This window comes from Rattus norvegicus, chromosome 3, assembly GCF_021556685.1.
Source record: "Rattus norvegicus strain SHRSP/BbbUtx chromosome 3, alternate assembly SHRSP_T2T, whole genome shotgun sequence".
In the NCBI taxonomy this organism is placed as follows: domain Eukaryota; kingdom Metazoa; phylum Chordata; class Mammalia; order Rodentia; family Muridae; genus Rattus; species Rattus norvegicus.
The window spans coordinates 110,569,493-110,581,523 of record NC_141536.1 but is presented as its reverse complement, the minus strand read 5'-3'; positions in this window follow the sequence as shown (position 1 = coordinate 110,581,523).

The window sequence follows — 12,031 nt, the reverse complement described above, 5'->3', positions numbered from 1 at the left end:
TACTAGAGCTAGTTGTACGCTTGCCAGGTTAAACCATATAGTACCCAGGTAGAGACAAATTCATATGCTTAAACTTGTTTCCTTGCTTCAAAATGTATGGGTCACAATGGGCATAAAGACAAAGTTACTTAGAGAATAACCATAAATTTATAAAAGAACACCAGGATTAAATAGATATTCTATACTCAGGATATAGCTGCCAGTGGTAAGAGTTCATTTTCTTTTCCCCATTGGCATCAGAAGGTGGAGTTTTCCTTCCCCATGGGTTAATTTTTCCAAGCTTCTGTGAATGAAGGGGTCTTCGACTTAGTTATTCTGAAAATCTCATCAGAAAGCAGGGATTTTTTAACATGCCATTTATATTGCTTGCTTTATCACAGCAGACCAGACTGTTCTTGCTTCAGTCTCATCGAGGTACTGGCTGTTGGCAAACAAGCTGAACTTGATATATTTCTCTTTCAAAAAGAATCAAAGACAGTATCTGGAGAAAGGCCATATACATCAGAATTATTGAGTTACATTGCACCTATCTTAAAACCATAACTGACTCAATTACCCTCAGCAAATAATATCACAGCGTGAAAATATCATGTATGCAATCACAGAGAATTCTGGATCTGACCTGAGGCAAACAAGCTTCTGAGATGGAGACAGGACTCATCTATGTCTGAAGTGTAAATTCTGAAGGTCTCCATGCTAGGCAGTTACTTGCAGTGGTAGCTGTAAGCCTCCTGTGCCTATAGAAATGTCAACACATATATTTCTATCTGGTCGAGAGCAAAGTTATAGCATTGTTTCCAAGATTCTCATGCCCTATTAACCATCCCTGAACAACCCTTGCCATTCCACTCTGGTTGTGGCGAGAAATATGATGGATTCTTTACTTTGTATGTAAGTCATATATGTGCCATCAGCAAGTTCACCAAAAGCAGATTTCTCTGGGTGGGCCTAAACTATTCAGATGGTCTCCTTAAATGAAGATAAATTGACATGTCAGAAGGACTCAAGGTATCCGTGAAGATTCACTATGCATGAGTTCTGCAGCCAACAATGATTTTATATAAACACCTACATGACTTTGGAAGGTTCTGATCTTCCTGAGGGAGGAGCCAGCTAGCAATAGGACTACAGTGGCATGATGGTCTCAGTGTCACAGACAGACAGTTTATGCTCAGGCTTGAGGAAACTTGTTAGGAGCCATAGAGGACTAGCACAGATGCCTCCTTCTGAACAGTTTGATATTTCATTCTGGGTCTGATCCATCCATCTTTGTCATTACCTATAATTAGTCATAGCCCATATCATCTGGCAAGTAACCCAAACCCACAAGAGGATGGTGGATGGAAGTGGAAACTTAAGGGTTCTTTGGAAAGTTGGTGGGATGGTGTTTTGCTAAGGCAAACACATGAATGGATGTTTAGCTGAAGTGGACACAGGTGAATGACTAAGGCAGAGTCATGAAGGAACACTTAGCTGAAGCAGACACAGGTGAAAGGATGGCCTGCTAAAGCAAGCACGTGAAAGGACACATGATGAAGGACTCACTCTTTGCTAACAGCACACATGTACTCATTCCCCTTACATTGAATAGTTGAGCTGCATTTGCCAGGACTCCATAGGGAGAAACACACCAACAAAGCTTCCGGTGATGTGCTGCAGTTTCTTGCAGCTTCCGAGCTAGGCTCATTGGCAAACTGTCAACTAAGACAGACACACATGCTGATGCAAGACACGTGGAGGACAGATAATGTCTGGAGAGTATAAATAGGACTTGACAGACAGTGATGGGAACTGAGCGTGGCTTGCTTATTCAGCTAGCTGTGCAGTGCTGGTGGGTCTCAAGTTTTCACTGATCGTCACTTCCCTGAGAGAGGCACATCAGAGAACTTCTCCTGGAGATCCGCCTGGTCCACTCTGCCTGACTGTCCTGAACTGGATTGCTGGTGTATCTGTGAAGTGCTTTCAAGTCAATCAAGCTGCAGTTGCTAAACTGTGAACTGAACTGTGGATTTCCAGACAACAGAGATGGGAGTTGCTCCAAAGAACCTTTCTAAACAGGTCCTCTTCTGCCAGTATCCTTTCTTTCCCACCACCTCTGGTGGGTGGTGATCTAAAAGGGAGGTTAAAGTATTTAAGAACTATTATTAAAAATGGTGTTGGAAAAATTAAATTTGCAGTGAGTAGCAAGGTGTTTCTGAGGAGGATGGGAAATGAAAAATATAGAAGACAGAAAATTTAGGACTAGGAATTTCGGCATGAGCTGATGACTTTAAGAAAGCAGGTTGATAATCCTACAACAGATAGAGGGCTATATCCAAAATATACAAAGAACTCACGAAGTTAGACCACACAGAGACAAATAACCCTATTAAAAAATGGGTTTCAGAGCTAAACAAAGAATTCACAGCTGAGAAATGCCGAATGGCTGAGAAACACCTAAAGAAATGTTCAACATCTTTAGTCATAAGGGAAATGCAAATCAACACAACCTTGAGATTTCACCTCACACCAGTGAGAATGGCTAAGATCAAAAACTCAGGTGACAGCAGATGCTGGCGAGGATGTGAAGAAAGAGGAACACTCCTCCATTGTTGGTGGGATTGCAGACTGGTACAACCATTCTGGAAATCTCTCTGGAGGTTCCTCAGAAAATTGGACATTGAACTACCTGAGGACCCAGCTATACCTCTTTGGCATATTCCCAAAAGATGCCCCACCATATAACAAAGACACATGCTCCACTATGTTCATAGCAGCCTTATTTATAATAGCCAGAATCTGGAAAGAACCGAGATGCCCTTCAACAGAGGAATGGATACAGAAAATGTGGTACATCTACACAATGGAATATTACTCAGCTATCAAAAACAATGACTTTATGAAATTCATAGGCAAATGGAGGGAAGTGGAAAATATCCTGAGTGAGGTAACCCAATTACAGAAAAACACACATGGTATGCACTCATTGATAAGTGGCTATTAGTCCAAATGCTTGAATTGCCCTAGATGCACAGAACACATGAAGGTCAAGACAGATGATCAAAATGCGAATGCTTCACTCCTTCTTTTAAAGGGGAACAAGAATACCCTTGGCAGGGAATAGGGAGGCAAAGATTAAAACAGAGGCAGAAGGAACACCCATACAGAGCCTGCCCCATATGTGGCCCATACATATACAGCCACCCAATTAGACAAGATGGATGAAACAAAGAAGTGCAGGCTGACAGGAACCGGATGTAGATCTCTCCTGAGACACACAGCCAGAATACAGCAAATACATAGGTGAATGCTAGCAGCAAACCACTGAACTGAGAACGGGACCGCTCTTGAAGGAATCAGAGAAAGGAGTGAAGAGCTTGAAGGGCCTTGAGACCCCATATGAACAACAATGCCAAGCAACCAGAGCTTCCAGGAACTAAGCCACTACCCAAAGACTGTACATGGACTGACCCTGGACTCTAACCTCATAGGTAGCAATGAATATCCTAGTAAGATCACCAGTGGAAGGGGAAGCCCTTGGTCCTGCCAATACTGAACCCCCAGTGAATGTGATTGTTGGGGGGAGAGTGGTAATGGGGGGAGGGTTGGGAGGGGAACACCCATAAGGAAGCGGAGGGGGGAGGGATTAGGGGGATGTTTGCCCGGAAACTGGGAAAGGGAATAACACTCGAAATGTAAATAAGAAATACTCAAGTTAATAAAAATAAATAAATAAATAAATAAATAAATAAATAAATAAGAAGCAAAGGTGGGAGGATCAGGAGTTCAAGGTCAATCTTGACTATGTATGGATCTTAAAGGCAGTTTGGGTACATAAGACTCTGTCTCAAAAACCCAAACCAAATCCAAACAGTATACAGTGACAATATATGATCACCTCGATGTTTAAGTGACTGGCTGATGGATAAATCAATACCTATTGCTGATTTAAAATACCCTCTTAGTAAGGTTGAAATGGTTAGTATTTTTTAACTCAGTAAAGGGTATTTACCAGAAACCAGTGGCAATCACCCCCCCCCCAAAAGAAAGCAGGTTGATTAAGAAGAGCAGCATATAGTATATTATATAGTATATTATATAGTATTTGTAGAGGGAAAATGTCCCAAGGTCAGCAGAATGCTATTTCAAACAATCTGGAAAAATACCTTAGACACAGCTGGCTTAGGACTCATAACCACAGCGTTTTAGAGGAGAAAGCAGGGTTCCTAGAAACTGAAACCTCACTCCTTTGAGGTTCTTGTCCAAGCCCCGTGCTGAGTCTGCCTCTGAGCAAGGACACAGAAATAATATTCCCTTCCTTTTTTTATTGGGGCCTCTAAGAAAGCCTTGGATTCAATTGGCTCCCCAAAGACAAGCACTCTCTCCCTTTTCATGTCTGTATGTGAAGTTAATCCATGTCAGTCGATATCTTTCCATCTTCCATATACACTTAAATCCTTCTGTAAGATAGCTGCATGCCTACTATAAATGCATACCTTGCGAATCATTATGTTTATGTTTTTATCTCTCTTCATTTCTCACTAGCTAAAAAATACAGGCAAAAACATGTGTTCAAAGTAGTGGTCTATTAGTTATAGTAGACACAAGCTTCACAAACACAGACACCATCTGTATTGTTTGCCACTAGTTCTCCGGTATACAACACTGTACCCATTACACCTACACTACCAAAACCATATGAAAACAGATAAATACATGTAGTATTATACACAGAAACAAATATGTAGCAGCAAGCGATGCACTTGTCAGCTGAGTGACTTCCAATTCATTGCTGTATGGTGTCTGCATCCTCACAGTGTTGAGGCTTCTCTGAACTATACATCCCCATAGTGTTGCTGAAAGAAAGGAAGAGACACCATGCAGGCAATAACAGCCTCATTTATGTACAAACTGAATAGCTTCAAAACTTGCTGACTTGGTTGTGGCTTTGTTTTCAGGCATTCATTTTTCTGTATCCCTTCTAAGTAGAAATCGGAGGGAAGGACTCTTGCTCTGAAACTGAACAAAATCAGGTGAAGTGAGCTGGTAGCTTTGACTGAGAAACATGGTGTTTATCATGCTCATGTCAGCAATCCAGGCCATTTTGACCTCCAGAGAATGTCAGAAGTCAGCAGAACACACTGCATATGGCAGAATTTATGATCAAGTTCGGCCTTGGAAGATGTCACAGTTTTCTGCTCATCTGTTACAGAGTCAATGCTCACATTCCCATGTCCCCTCCCTCCCTTCTCCCAGTTTCCTGAAACATGCCATTAATATAGACAAAAAGAAATTATCCTGAATGAACAAAAATCTCCAACGTGCTAACATTTCAATTGAGTATTGTGCAAGGAACTTTATAAATATTGTTCTTATTCCATTATCATTTGATTCACTTTTAATTCACATTATTCAACCCATACTGAGAAAAAAAACATGTAAACAAATGAGGAAACCCACATCCTAACCGACCATAAGTGGTGGGAATTGGAGCTCCAGTGTCCCAGGGAGGCTGTTTCACTGATTTCAGTTTATTACATTAAAATGCTCTTAGAATCTAAGTTGCTTTCTCTGGGCCTTAAAGGCGCAGGTGTAGCTATGTTGTTGGAAATCTTTTTGAAGAAGAATCTCTAAGTAGCACTTGAACTTCAGGAAGTATAGCCCCTCCAAAGAAACACTGTTGTATGTGTGTCATAAAGAAACAACTTTTGGCATTTTTTTTAAACCTGCCCACAATCTGCCCCCTCTTAAAACCAAATCTTATGACATTGCATTGTGTGAGCAAATGTTCTTTCTGTCCTTGATGCCTTTAGGAGAATATAAGTGCAGTCTTGTGTGTTATTGTTATTCATATTTTTCACTAGCTTATACCAAGCAACTATTTATTGTTCACTCTTTATTTTAGGTTTGGAAGAGTAGCAAAGTGGCATGCCAGGGAGCAGTGACACATTGTGCTACAAATGCCACCAAAAAACAAAACAAAACAAAACAAAACAAAAAAAAAAAACTAAGACCTTTATTGGAACAAATGTGTCACATGCAACACCAGTGTGTCTCGGGGCAGAAGGAGAGCGGGGTGGTACAGGAAACTAAAGATGCTAATTGAACTTTTTTGTACTTGCAAAGACTCCTAATAAGACCAGAAAAGTGATAAAAAGGGCTTATAGAAGAAAACAGATCAAACAGAAATATTTAAAGGTATGTGAACAATGTTTTGGAGACAGTGAACTGTCAACATACAATGGGTCTTATGAGCAGAGTAACATGGACCTGTGCTAGAGGCATATCTTCAAAGGATTTGTAGAGAAACCTAAAACGATTGAGAATCTCTTGTTTCCCTTTGAAGCTAAGCAAAACATGACTGTTCTTCAGCAGTTGAGTGACTGGCAACCAGATTGTATCTGAGAAGGATCACCTTGAAAGCAAGAGGGAGGAAGTAATAATCAGAAGTAATGAGCAGAGAATGATGGTTGTCATAAATTATATATATATATATATATATATATATATATGAGAATCCAGAAAACCTGTTGATAGCTAAAACCAGAACTTGATGCCAAATAAAATAAGGAACTAAGAAGACTTCAGAACTTCTGATTTCAAAGCCTGAACAGGAAGTGCTTGGAGAAGTTTGGAAGAGACAGATAGTGAGGATGACTGGACCTTATTTTTCAGAACTTAATTCTGTTTGCATAAAGATCCAGAGCAAAGTTTCCTAATTTCCTCACTGGGATTAGGGTGGTGGGTTTATCTCAGGGAGTGCTTGGCTACTGAGAGAACATGAGAAGCTGCTGACTCTGTTATGCTGGTAGCTCTGCGTCTGTCAGTTCTGTGTCTTGCCTCACCTGGTGAAAAATCACTGGTCTAATTACATAGGTATACATTTTGTGATTTTCTCTGCCTGGGATATGGTTCAGTAACATAGCTGAAGAGATAAGTAGAGTGGAAGACACAGAGAAGGGCTATGGAATGCAGCCCCATCTCTGTCTCTCATGTAATACTCATGTGGTTTTCTGGTTCTGTTGTCCTTCCTCCTTCATTAGCCATTTCTTCCCATTCTGTACTTCATTTTACTTTCTATTATTTTATTTAGCTTTATTTCCTAGTCCTAATCATTTCTATCTATTCAGTAAAAGCAGTACTTTTATTTTATTTTCCTTTATTGAAAATAGATTTTTTTTACACAATATATCCAGATTATGATTTTGCCTCCCTCTACACCTCCCAGCTCCTCCCTGTCTTCCCTTCAGATCCACCTTTTCTGTCTCTCACTAACAAATAAAAAGACTTCTAAGGGATAATGATATATTAACATGATGCATAATATAATAAAACAAAATCTAACATTTGGACAAAACAAACGAACATAAGGATAAAAACAAGAGAAACAAAACTAGAAGTGTGTGTGTGTGTGTGTATGTGTGTGTGTGTATGTGTGTGTGTGTATGTGTGTGTGTGTATGTGTGTGTGTGTGTGCCACCTGAAAGATAAAAAGAGAGGAGAAATATTAACATGAAATAATAAGTTATCAGACAAACCTTTTTTAAAAAGTAATATCACAGCAAGAATACAACAAATACAGAGGCGAATGCCAGCAGCAAACCACTGAACTGAGAACAGGACCCCCGTTGAAGGAATCAGAGAAAGAACTGGAAGAGCTTGAAGGGGCTCGAGACCCCATATGAACAACAATGCCAAGCAACCAGAGCTTCCAGGGACTAAGCCACTACCCAAAGACTATACATGGACTGACCCTGGACTCTGACCTCATAGGTAGCAATGAATATCCTAGTAAGAGCAACAGTGGAAGGGGAAGCCCTGGGTCCTGCTAAGACTGAACGTGATTGTTGGGGGGAGGGCAGCAATGGGGGGAGGATGGGGAGGGGAACACTGATAAAGAAGGGGAGGGGGAGGGATTAGGGGGATGTTGGCCCGGAAACGGGGAAAGGGAATAACACTCGAAATGTAAATAAGAAACACTCAAGTTAAAAAAAAAAACAGTAATATCCAGGACATGGAGTTCTGAGACAATGACCCTCCAAAGAACCATTGAGTTTCTGCTCCGTTGGCCATCTACTGCAGGGCATGTAGCCTACACTTAAGAGTAGTTTCTTCCCCCAGTGATACTCCACTGGAGAAAACTATATTTTCATTTGTAAGTGATTATCATTTGGAGATTGTATAAGCAGTACTTTTCAAAGAAGTCTGAAATGTATAACGTCAATAAATAAACTAATTAAATATCTATTTAGTTTCAGACATATCTGAAGTGCTTAGAATATACTTTCTAATATTCCATAATGTGTGATAACATTTATGTTACAGTTCAGAACATGAATTCTTACAAATAAATCCCAAGCTGAATTGTTTATATGTAGAATTCTTAAGAGAGAAAAGAGAAACTGAAAGCACTTTAGTCTTACCAAAATGAGAAGCATTATGTCTTTCATAATAATATGCCTAATATTATAAAATTTAATTTAAACATGTGAAAAAATGTCTAGGCACTAGTGGTTGGAGCATCTTGTACAATGTAGTTTAAAAAGTGATTTTCTAATTTTAGAATCTAAACTTGGTTCTTCATATTTTTCTCGTATTCTTCTATAACATTCTAAAAATATAATAAATACTTTTTTTTAAATTTAGAACAATTTTTTTATTCTACAATCTTTTTTTTACAGTCCAGATTTCATCCTCCTCTCAGGCTTCCCCTCTACCATTCCAGATCCCATATCTTCTCCCCGCCCAGTCTCCAAAAGTATGTCCCCACACCCTACTCCACCATGTCTCCCCACTTCCAGGACCTCAAGGCTCTTGAAGATTAGGTGCATCTTCACTCACTGAGGCTGCACCAGGCAGTCCTCTGCTGTACATGTGTCAGGGCCTCATATCAGCTGGTGTATGCTGCCTGGTTGGTGGCTCAGTGTCTGAGAGATCTCAGGGGTCCAGATCAGTTGAGACTGCTGGTCTTCCCATGGGACTTCCCTCCTCTTCAGCTTTTTCCAGCTTTTCCCCAATTCAACCACAGGGGTCCCCAGCTTCTGTCCATTGGTTGGGTGCTGGTTTCTGCATCTGACACAGCAGCTAGTTGAGCCTCTCAGAGGGCAGCCATGCTAGGCTCCTGTCTGCAAGCTCACCACAGCATGAGTAACAGTCTCAGGGCCCTGGGCCTCCACTTGAGCTTAATTCCAATTTGGCCCTATCATTGGACTTCCTTTCTCTCATGCTCTTCTCCATTGTTGTCCCTGCAGGTCCTTCAGAGAGGCACAGTTGGGTTAGAGCTTTTTGACTGTGGGATGACAACCCCATCCCCCTACTTGATGTCCTGTCCTTCCATTAGAGATGGACTCTACAAGTTCCCCGTCTGCGCTGAAGAGCACTTCATCCAAGGTCTTTTCCACTGAGTCCTGAAAGTCTCTCACCTCCAAGGTCTCCAGTACATTCAAGAGGGTCCCCCGACCTCCTACCTCCTGAGGTTGCCTGTTTCCGTTCTTTCTGCTGGCCCTCAGGGCTTCAGTCCTGTCCCCGACCGAATACCTGATCATATTCCCCCATCCCTTCCCTGACCTCTCTCCCATCCAGATACCTCTGCACCTGCTCCCCTTTCTTCTCTCTCCCAAGTGGGATTGAGGCATCCTCACTTGGGTCCTTTTGCTTGTTAACTTGAGTCCTGCAGGTTGTCTCCTTGGGTATTCTATACATTTTGGCTAATTTCACTTATTAGTGAGTAAATACCATGCCTGTCCTTTTGTGTCTGAGTTACCTCACTCTGGATGATATTTTCTAGTTCTATTTATTTTCCTGTAACACTAAGGATGTCCTTATTCTTAATAGCTGAGTAGTATTCCACTGTATAAATGAACCATATTTTCTATATCCTTTCTTCCATTGTGGGGTATCTGGGTTGTTTATAGCTTCTTGCTACCACAAATAAGGCCACTACGAAAATAGTGGAGCACATGCCTCTGTGGCATGGTAGGACAGCTTTTGGGTATCTGCCCAAGAGTGGTAGAGCTAGGTCTTCAAGTAGATCTATTTCTAATTTTCCAAGAAAACTCCAGATTGATTTCCAGAGTGGTTGAATCATTTTGCCATCCCACCAGCAATGGAGAAATGCTTCTCTTTCCCCACATCCTTGTCAGCATGTGCTGTCATCTGAGTTTTTGATCTTAGCCATTCTGATTGGTGTAAGGTGGAATCTCAGGGTTATTTTAATTAGCATCACCCTGATCACTAAGATCTTGAACATTTCTTTAAGTGCTTCTCAGTCCTTCAAGATTCTGTTGTGAATTCTCTGTTTAGCTCTATAGCCCATTTTTTAATTGGATTGTTTAGTTATATTGGTGGTTAGCTTCTTGAATTCTTTATATGTTTTATATGTTATCCTTTTATTGGATGTGAGGTTAGTGAAGATTTTTTCCCCAATCTGTAGGTTGTTGGTTATTAACTAAGTTTGGTAGCATAAATTTTCATTTGGATTTTAAATTTGGATAAATACTTAGGTATATGATGTGGGGCATGTTATTAGAAACCACCCAGTTGTGTCTCTGCACTGTGTGTGGAATCAAATTTCTTTGTGGCCTTATAAGTATTTTTTTGCCTATGTGTTTTCTACTTTAGCAACTTGGATAAATATGCAGTGATACCACATTGTAACCCTAATTTGAACTTTTAGATACATAACAATCTGGAATATATTTGAAAATATGTGATTCAAAGTTCTAATAAAATTTTTGGCTCAGAAATTGAATACACACACACACACACACACACACACACACACACACACGCACGCACGCACATGCACATGCACATGCACACACACACGCACGCACGCACGCACATGCACATGCACATGCACATGCACACATAACCTCTAGGGTGATCAGTAGACTTAGTATAGTACCAATTAAAATCCCCAGAGAAATTTTTGAAAATATAAGTTGATTAATTTTCTTGTTGAAATTAAAAATATCTAGAATAACCAAAACAAGTTTTGAATATGATGATCACAATTTAAGACTATACTGTCTTATTTCAAATTTTCATAAAGTACAAATAGTCTACAAATATGTCACTGAAGAAAGAAAAATGAGTAAATAAAGTAATGTTATTCAGAGTTAGCATTCAGAATTGTCAGGATTTCCTAACTTTTTATGATCGGGACAGTTTGGGTTTGTATTTATGGTTATGATATTTTACAGTGAAAGCAAACCACTCCTGGGCATATACCCAAAAGATGCTTCACGATCCCATAAGGACACTTGTTCCACTATGATCACAGTAGCTTTATTTGTAATATCCCAAAACTGGAAACAACCCTGATGCCCCTCAACTGAAGAATGAATATAGAAAATGTGTTTCATTTACACAAAGAAATACTATCCAGCTATTAAAAGCAAGGACATCATCAATATGATAGTCAAATGGATGGATCTAGAAAATATCTGGAGTAAGATTGTTCAGACTCAAAAGGATATGCTATGGTATGTATTCACTTATAAGTGCATATTAGCCATAAAGTAGAGAATAAGCATGTGCTACAATCCACAAAACTGAAGAAGTCAAATAATATGGAGGACCCAAGGGGTATTCTTGAATCTTAATCAGAAAAGAAAATCAAATAGACATCAGATAGAGGGAGGGACCTAGATGGAAGGGGAACTGGGCAAGGAAATCAGGTGTAGGGAGAGCAAGGAAAGGATAAAGGAAATCAAATCAGGCAGAGTAGGGGGCATCCTTAGGACTCCTTCAGAGAACTGGGACAAAGGAAGGCTCCAGGGAGTGTATGGGGTGAATTTAGCTGAGACTCCTAGCAGTAAGGGATATGGAGCCTGAAATGGCCACCTCTTGGAGCCAGGCAAGACTCCCAGTGGAGGGATAGGGACACCTATTCACCCACAAACATTTGAAGCAAAATATAGGCTGCCTAGAAGACATGTAGAGACAAATATGGAGCAGAGAGAGAGAGAGAGGGATGGAGGGAATGGCCGATAAATGACTGGCCTATATTGACTTACCTTATGGGTAAGAACCAATCCCTGACACTATT